The sequence below is a fragment of the Hipposideros armiger genome, unplaced genomic scaffold (assembly GCF_001890085.2).
Source record: "Hipposideros armiger isolate ML-2016 unplaced genomic scaffold, ASM189008v1 scaffold_1168, whole genome shotgun sequence".
Lineage (NCBI taxonomy): Eukaryota > Metazoa > Chordata > Mammalia > Chiroptera > Hipposideridae > Hipposideros > Hipposideros armiger.
The window spans coordinates 69,985-79,956 of NW_017732518.1; the positions used below are offsets into that span (position 1 = coordinate 69,985).

At 41.6% G+C, this 9,972-nt stretch overlaps 1 pseudogene; it reads right to left on the bottom strand.

Annotated features, from left to right (window-relative positions):
• Positions 1–7,921: 7,921 nt before the first annotated feature.
• Positions 7,922–9,972, bottom strand: LOC109376654 (zinc finger and SCAN domain-containing protein 4-like; annotated as a pseudogene).

A 9,972-nucleotide genomic window follows, 5' to 3' on the forward strand; every position in this document is an offset into this window, starting at 1 on the left:
TAATCACAACAGGTAAAAAGTGGGAATAACTAAAGTATCCATCAACAGGTGCATGGATAAACAAAATGTACATGTCCAAACAATGGAATATTATTCTTCAGAAAGTTCTGATACATGCCACAAAATAGATGAACCTTGAAAACATTATGTTAAGTGTCATAAACCAGACACAGAAGATAAATAGCATATGGTTCCACTTATAAGAAATATCTGGAAGGCCGGTTGAGTGGCTCAGTTGGTTAGAGCGTGAGCTCTGAGCAACAAGGTCACTGGTTCGATTCCCACATGGGCCAGTGAGCTGCGCCCAAGCTGAGCTGTGGCTGAGCTGCTAACTGGATGCTAGCTGGATGGCTCAGTTGGTTATTGAATGTGCTCTTAACAACAAGGTTGCTGGTTCGATTCCCACATGGGATGGTGGGCTGTGCCCGCTTCTCCCCTGCAACTGGATTGAAAGTGGGGACTGGACTTGGAGCTGAGCTGCGCCCTCCACAACTAAGATTGAAGGACAACAACTTGACTTGGAGCTGATAGGTCCTGGAAAAACACAATGTTCCCTTCCCAAATTCCCCAACACTGTTCCCTTCCCCAATTCCCCAACAAAATATTTTTTAAAAAGAAACATCTGGAATAAGCAAACTCATAAAGACAGAATGTAGATTAGATGTTCCGAGGGGCTGGAGTAAGGGGTAAATGGAGAGATATAGCCTAATGGATATACAATCTCTGTTTGGGTTTCCTAAAAATTTTGGAAATAGTGTTGGTAGATGCACAACATTGCAAATTTACCTAATGCCACCAAATTGTACACTTAAAAATGATTAAAATGGCAAATTTAGTATTACATAAAATTTACAACTATAGGGTCGGCCAAGTGGCACATTGGTTGAGAGTTGGCTTGGGATGCCACCTCTGTGCAGCAGGACCCCAGTTCAGATCCCACTTTAGGGCCAGTGACACTGTGCCCTCTACAGCTAAGATGGTGAACAGCAGCTAGACCTGGAGCTGGGCTGCTGTGGGTCGTTGGCGACAGCGTGGGCTGTAGTGGGCTCCCGTGGGCTGCCGTGAGCGGCCAGTGGCCGACGTGAGCTGCCAAGAGCTGCCGTGAGTGGTCGTCCAGTGGCCAATGACCGATCTGCCTCACTCTAGAAGAGCACAATGATAATACCAACATGGGCCAGTGGAGCGACGTCCTCCGCAGCTGGACTGAGGAGCAAGGGGACAGCAACTACTCTGTTCCCCTCCCCCAATTCCCCAATAAAAATCTTAAAAAAAAAATTTACTACTATATACATATGCACCAAACCACCCAAACTAAACTCAGAAATTTTCTTGTTATATTATTTCAATAATGTCATGAACTTTCCCTTTGATGAAGCTAAAACTGTTAGTGTAATCTTTCTATAAGCACATATATAATGTTCATGTTAGGGTTCTTATAGGATTATAATTTCCAGGATCTCACCACCCCATTCTACGTAGAATAATAAATTTCTATGAAGAATCTGAACATTATTCGTCCCCTAAATAAAGACAGGTGGTGGAAGGAGTGATTAAATTTCCTGTAGAGAGCAGGCTCATGTGGTCACAATCAAATTAGAAAAAAATTGTTTTTCTTGTCAAGCAGGTAAAACAAAACTGAGGGACACGGGTATCACTGCAGATGAGCACAAAGGGGCTGAATGTCAAAAAACATGAAGACAAGAATAAAGAGGTGTCCACCAGCCACTGGCCTTGAATAACAGATAGAATCATTCGAATAGAAGAGAAGACAGTGAGTAAAAGGAGGAAAAGGGGGTAATGAGGATTAAGATGATACACGTGGCTCTGACAACATGAGATTGGCTATTGCTGTGCATGTGCTGGACTTGCTGCTGGTGCCTGTGCAGGAAAAGGACCATGGAGCCATCAGCCCAGACCATGAGGCCCAAACACATCAGGTCAATTGTGGAGAATATGACTGCAACTACAAACCTAGTAAGTCTGTCTAGATTGAGTATGGAACAGTATCCATAATTTATTTTCACACTAAAGTTTTTGCTGTGCATCAGACTACTTATATTAATAGGAACAATGATCTTTACCAAGAGATGTACAATCCAGTAGAGAAAACAGCAGAAACCAATGCACTTTGGGGATTTCATTCTGAGCTCCATCTACTTTGAGAAATTGGGGCAAAGCTTAATTATCTGGTAGACAGTGAGGAGGGAGGTAGTGCTGAAGCAAACCTCTTTGGCCACTCTGTGGAAATAGAAGACAAGTTTACATCCAGTCTCATTCAGGAAATGATCTAAAAGCTGTCATTGTCTGAGGGATCCCTGTGGATGAAATCACCAAGGAGTTGGCTAAGACCAACTGGTTGAGAATCAAGTCTGTGGGTCTCACCTTGTGTCCAGTAAGAAGTGTGAAGTTATACAGACAAAGGAGGAGAAGTTTTCTATGACTCCCACTCCCATAAAAGTGAGCAAGATAATCTTCATTTCTCACTTGGCAGGAGCCATCACATCAGTAGCTGTAGGAGATATATGGAAGCCAGATGAAGGGCAGTTCAGCCAACAAGAAACATGTTGCCACTACCATCATGCCTAGTATCCTCCAGTGCTGACCCTAATACATACTTTCTGAATGTGCATGGGCATTAAGCATGTGTGCTCATGGGTGCAGAAGCTGTTCACGGAAGTTCTACTCGAAAACACTTTAAATATCTATCTATGGGAACTGGGTGAATGCATCATGGCCCATTTACACAACAATTTTCCACATCTGTAAAATGAGTCAGGAGGACCTCTACACACTGATCTACAGAACTGGATCATTTCTAAAGTGAAAAGCCAGGTATGAAACTGTGTAGAGTATGCTAAAGTGTTCCCAAGACATAGTGGAATGAAAATATAGATGCAGAACATGTATAAGATGGGGCAGAGTTTAAGCTAGAAGTTTAAGAAAAATATCTTATTATATTGCTTTATTTGCACAAATGGACATAGTGCATATGATTGTTTTGGTTTTTTTAAGATTTTATTGGGGAACTAGGGGAGGGGAACAGCGTTGGGGAATCAGGGAAGGGGAACAGACAAGTTGCTGACCTTTTGTTCTTCAATCTAGTTGTGGAGGACGACGCTTCACTGGCCCATGTTGATATCATCATTGTACTCTTCCTGGGTAAGGCTGTCACTTGCTGGCCATTGGATGGCGGCTCATGGCAGCTCACAAAAGCTCACACCAGCTGTCAGCCCAGTTGACAATTGCTGGCAACTCACAGCAGCCCAGTTCCAGGATGAGCTGTTGATCACCATCTTAGCTGTAGAGGGTGCAGCATCACTGGCCCTCATGTGGGATCTGAACTGGGGCCCTCCTGCTCAGAGCTGGCATCCCAAGCCATCTCCTAACCAATGTGCCACTCAGCTCGTCCTAATTTTTATTTTTATTTTTTTTATTTTATTTATTATTATTTTTTAAAGATTTTTATTGGGGAATTGGGGGAAGGGGAACAGACAAGTTGCTGTCGTTTTGTTCTTCAATCTAGTTGTGGAAGATGTTGCTTCACTGGCCCAAGTTGGCACCATCATTGTGCTCTTCCCGGGCGAGGCAGATCAGTCGCCGGCTTCTGGACGGCCGCTCACTGCGGCTGCTGGCCGCTCACACTGGCTGCTAGCTACATACAGTAGCCCATGGCAACCCACTGCCACAGGGACTGCAGCCTACGCCGTCGCCGGCGACTCATGGCAGCCCAGCTCCAGGTTGAGCTGTTGTTCAGCATCTTAGCTGTGGAGGGCAGTGTCACTGGCCCTCATAAGCTCGTCCTAATTTTTAAACATTATTACAGCAAATTAAAAATTTTAAATACACTAAATTCATGGGTTTAAAAAATTAATTGAATATCCAGTTTGTGGTCTCTGTATATGAAGGAAATACTGCAAATGAATTGAAAATACAGAATTTTTACTGTATGTCCCTAAGGTGGATATATGAAGGCAAAACTACCTGTAAAGACCCCTTAAACTTTGCATATTTTACTAAAAATCATTGGTATGGCATTTTGGAAACAAATGTATTAATATGAATGGGAAACAAGTCTGTCTGTATAAGTATAAAGCCAAAGAAATGGAATAAAAGTCCAAATCCTACATTCAATAGGAACAATCATACTAATTCATATACTATTTGACTTTAAACTTATATTTAATTTTTCTTTTCATTGAAAAATCTGGAGATATGGACAACCCTACAACAATGTCTAATTCTAGTGCCCAGTTTATGGATTCTTAATACAGTTGCTCCCATATAAGAAAGTAGAGTGGGCCTTAAGGCCTTGAGTCTTTTGAGCCTTGCTTTTGCTCAGGGCATACTCCAAACCCTTTGGAATGTGCATTTCTCCTAATAATGCCACCTTGAGCCTTGAGCCTTTTGAGCAGCTTCTTTTGCTTGGCCTGCTCCAAACTTTTTGGAGTGTACTGAAAATGAACTGGCATCTTAAGATGCTTAACCATAGAGTTGGGAGGACTGTGGGTGGGGCTGGGCCCCTTGTTAACTCTATAATCCTGACTTCCAGTTCATCCTTATGGTAATTATGGGGGTGGGATCATAATAAAGGGATTAGCCATCTTGAAACCAGGGTCTTTTTCTGCCTCCACCTGGGCTGCCCATAGGAACTCTGTGTAGGAGGTGTGCTTTCTGCACTGCGGTGGTGGTCTTGCTTCTTTTTCTTTCCCCGAATAAACTGTTTCTTTTGTGGATTGCTTGGAGAGTTATTTTTCACCAGTTCAACAGTACTTTTTCTCCTAATAATGTGGCTGTGAGCTGCTTTTCCCTGTGCTCAATCCACTCCCAATTCTTTGGAGTATATTATCTCTTCTAATAAATTTTTTCACCACTTTACTTCTGTGTCTCATTCAATTCTTCGCTCGAGATGCCAAGAACCTGGACACCACACCAAGGAGGGCTCAACCTCCAGTAATGTAGCAGCTAGGATTCCCAGTTTTCCTCCCTGAAGCCCGAGTTCAACCCCCTAAAGTTAGCCAGACTCCGCCAGGGTCAACCTCCAGTGTGACAGCCAAGCTGGAGTGGCTAGGATTCCCAGTTTTTCTCCCCACTGCACAGCGCCAAGAAGGACCCCCTCTCCAGTAACATATTTTGGTGAGCCATCCAGGAGGTAAGTAAGCCTCTTTTAGAGGACCCTAAAACCTCTCACTCACTTTCCTATACTTGTTTTGTTAAATCCACTTTTCTGGCTTCACTTCTACGTCATCCTTTCTTTTGACTAATCCCTGTGGTCACCTCAACTCGGAAGATATCCTTGAACCTCTCCCTTCCTTCAAAAGTGCCCAAGATTTAGAGTCATTATAGCTTTTCTTTGCTCACCTACCAATTTTGACGAGACCCTTAAAAGGTTTTGAGCCATTCCCATTCCCTTTATTGCAAACTTCCCTAACGATTATTGCTCAGATCTTAGCCACTCATTGAACATTTCCTTAACTGGTGGGATGCAAAAAGCCAAGCACTCCTCCCAGGGATATCAGAGGCTGTCATAGGACATAGTTTATGGAGGAGTTCCAAGCCTAAGCCTAAATCCAAGCCTAAACCCAAGCACAAGCCTAAGCACTGATGCCCACCCAAAGGCCAGAGACTTCTAGCCTCTTAAGTTAAAGACCTCCCAGGGGACACCCAGCGGATCCAAACTTGGACTAACTATCTCCTAGAGTGTGCCTCATAGGGGAATTTTATCTCTCCCACCATCCAGACCAACATGGAAAATAAGCCATCAACTTCAATCCTGTCGGACTCACCGCTCAGCTGCATTCTTAACCATTGGGACAAATTTGGTCCCTGTTGGGTCTCTGAATGTTAGGTCTCAGAGACCTTGACTTACAGACAGAGCCATGTCTGCAAGAAAACAACAAAAAGTCTGTTGGCCTGCACCTGCAGACAGAACCCAGCATGCGATAACAGAAAATGCCCCAAAACAGCTACTGGCATACAGGCAGTCAATAGTTTTTGTTCAAACAATGCTACCCTGTCATCACCGCCCCTATATAATCCTCCTCATCCCCTCCCTCCTGGGCTGCATGTTGTGCAACCCGGGCTGTAGCCATCTTTGCTCAGCCCAATAAACTCTTTCTTAATAAAATAGACTTCCTTAAACTTTCTTAACTTGCCTGACTGAGCGTGTTCCTTTACTGGCCAACCTATCAGTCCCAATAACCTAAAGAGAAAAAGCCTTGTCTTTTCTGCAATGTGGGTTGGCCCCAATACAAATTGGGTAACCAAGAAAACTGGCCAATTCAAACCCTAGCTCCTCATTTCAGGGGAATTTCGTTCTGTGGGTACTCTGGTTTATGTAACTTGTTTGTTTTGCTTTCCTCTAGCCTGTCCTTTCCATTTTCTACTTGTGTCTTAAACACCAAGCTGATGTGGCTCTGTATCTATATACCTTCTGAGAGCCTCCTAGGCCACATATTAACAAACTGGCCAACTTAAAATTTTTTTAAATTATTATTATTTTAAAGGTTTTATTGGGGAATTGGGAAACACAGACTAAAAACCAAAACTGTATTTAAATTATAGGATTTGTTTTAAATAATAGCAGAGCAAACTATTGTCCTAGATGGAAAATTTTCCAATATTAATAGTTCAGTTCAAAGCACATCTGACTAGCTAACACTAAGAGGTACCTGGGAAATGATTAACAGTATCATTACATAGCATTTATATTGTGTTTTGAAAAAATTTAAGTGCTTTCTAGTGTTTTACTTTATCCTCAAACTACTCCTGTGAATTACGGAGCACAGATATTTTTATCCCCATTGCCCAGACAATGAAACTCAGGCACCAAAAGACTAATCGACTTATCCCAATTAATTATTCCTGTTATCAGTGGAACAATGAATAGAATGCAGATCTCCAGACCATGGACTGAATATTCTTTTACTGTAAAAAATATGTCAATAACCCAGGATTCCATGTTTTTCTTATTAAAAAATAATTGCTCTTCAAAAACCATAATTCAGTTCACACTAATAAGTATGTTATCTAATAAAACTAGAATGAAAATGTTCTGAAGTTCTTCTACAAATATAAAAAGCACACAAATTTTAAAAATCAATGTGATGAAAAGACTTGCCTTAGTATACAAAGTATAATAACTACAAGTTCCTTCTGGTAAAAAACAAATATTGACTAGAACAAGCTTGCAAATTTCTATGTTTGCAGGTATTTTTATAGGATAAGTTTATAGAAATTTACTTGATGAATTAATTGGGAGAAATGGCTTACTTAATATACAATATTAAAATAACTGGAGATTTAGTTAAGACTTTATAGGTATATTTCTATCTTTAATCTAAGAGAGAATAAATAAATACTAGATCTAAACAAAGAATGTCAAATATCTTAGAAAAAATACTGTAGGGTGTTTCCATATATTTTCCTCAGCCAAGTATTACACTAAGGGTGTATAGAACTCAAACATTTTTCCATATTTTTTAACAAAACATTTTTTGAAACTCTTCATCTTTGTAGTATCTTTTTCTGAAAGATTCCTAAAACATAGAAAATAAAACTAAAAAAAACATTTAAATATGTAGAACATAAAAGAAGCAATCATAATATTTTTAATGCTTCTTTTGGCAGTATATATATAAATAGGCAACTCTTCGACGATAAATCATATGTTATAAAATGTTTTTATCATAAAACCAGAGAAAAACAAATTACCTTGAAAATGATACTGAATTTTTCATACACACACATACTCTTGCTGAAATTTCATTTTAGAGTCAGTTTCCTCTTCTGGAAAATTGCTTGCATCATCTTTCTTTCACATAAAAAACAATAGTCATATATGATGTACAATTTGGAGTTTGTAGTTTGCCTGTTATATTGTAAATTTTAAAACTTTCTATTTTCCTGCTGCCTCAGAATCCCTTCAAACAATCTGTGAGCACCCCGCCCAGGGGACCAGGTGCACAGTGTGACAGGGCTGGTGGAAAACACTTCTGAAGGCGATCTTCTGGTGTGTCCTCAGGTGGTGGTGGTAGGTGGATGACTGGAGGTAGCGTCTCTGGCACAGGAACACACATAAGGCTTCTTTCCTGTGTGGATTCTCTCATGAGCCAGGTTGGTTCTGTGGCTGAAGGATATTGTGCATGTGCTGCACCTGAAAGGCTTCTCTCCTGCATGAATCTTCTGATGCACATGTAGGTCTGAGGCCTGGAAGAAGCCTTTGTCACACTCAGCACAAATAAATGTTATCTTCTTACTGTATCTTCTCTGATGGACTTTTTTTTTTTCAGCTGAGCCATCCTGCCACCTGTTGGCAGCTCAGTGGCAGCTCAGCGGCAGCTCAGCTTAAGCCAGGCATCGAACCACTGTTGCTCAGAGCTCAAACTTTTGAGCGAGCTCTTAACCAACTGAGCCACTCGGCCGGCCCTCTGATGGACTTTTAACTGAGAGAAATATCTAAAGATCTTGGGACACTTTTCACAATGGTATGACTTTTGGGCTCTATGGAATCTTTCTTGGTGTCTCCCACACGTGGACTTTCCCGTATTGCTCTGGTGAGTAGGAACAGGCTCAGGGGTGACCTGGTCTGGCTTGGAGACAGATGCTGGTCCCATCTCCATAAGGACATCTTGATAAGAGAATCCTTTCAGAGACCTTTCCTGGGACCTAGACTTGGTCTTATGGAGTAGAGTAGATTCTCCAAAGAAACACCTCCCTCTTCAGGCCTAGGACAGCTCTTTTCCTGGGTAATGAGTAGGGAAGGTGTTTGATTGCCTTGACTAGTAACAGTGTCATTTAGTTGACAGATTTTCAAAGAAGTGTCACCATTTTCTTTATCTTCATCTCCTGTGAAAATAAAGTGACTCAGTGAAGTTGTACCCAAGGAAGACTCCACATAGAACATCCCTCTGGTACTGGGCTCCCCTTACTCAACTGGTCCTGTTTCCAGGAAAGTATCTTGGGGAGTCCAGGAAGGTGTCCCCATGCTCACCACTGGGGTTCCTACTGACAACTGTTTTGTTAGATGAACAATGATTTCTCTAAAGGGCATAATCTCAGAAAAGAGGGATTCCTGTCCCTGCATGTGGACGTGACCTGTTTAAAAAAAAAAGCCCATTCACTGTCATAAATAGACCTGTTGTGTGTCAAAAGCCACTGTGGAAAACCTACCTACTCACGCTTTCCCAGGATCTCTTCTTTGGACTCCCTACACCTCTTTGTTCTGCCCTTATCTCTACTTGCATTAAATTTCATGATGATTTAGTCATGCCTGATGAAAAAAGACAAACACTAAGGCTTTCTGAGGGAAAAACCATCTCTTGTCAAGGTATTTCTCTTCATCCTTGAGCTTTCTGCCCAACTGATGATTTCTGAGTGAGACCTCCAACCACCTCACCAATGAAAATCGAGTACTTATGTTGGCTCATATATGTCCCACTGAATAAATGTTTATAATACTTTTCCTTGCTTAGAACAGTAAAGATTATCCTTGGTGAGAATTGGGTCTATAGTAACTCTTCTTTCTCTACTTCCAGGCAACCCCAACACACTGTACTCTGTCCCTCGCCCCAGAGGTCACTGAACCAGGGAGCTTCATGCAATCATCACTCAGATCTTCCATGAATTTCTCCAGGTTTCTGCCACTTGACTCCCATTTCTCCTTCAATGTGGACATGTCACTGCAGTGTCTATTGATCATAAACAGTTCCAGGACCAAACAAGAAATAATTTCATCCTTGCTGTGTTTTTCTGGCTGCAGCCATGAGTGAAATAACTTATAGAGTTTTTGCAGTTCCTGCCTTGCACATGAGTTATTGCCATTTGGAAATGAGTTGTGTTGAGTGTTCTGGAACCTAGAAATCCCCTCTGCCTTTTGCAGAGTGGGTCTTTGGCAGGGTTTATGGTCTATATTTTCTGACCCACAGTCATCCTGCATGGTTCACATAAAAATGAGGTTCTGAGTTCTAAATCCAT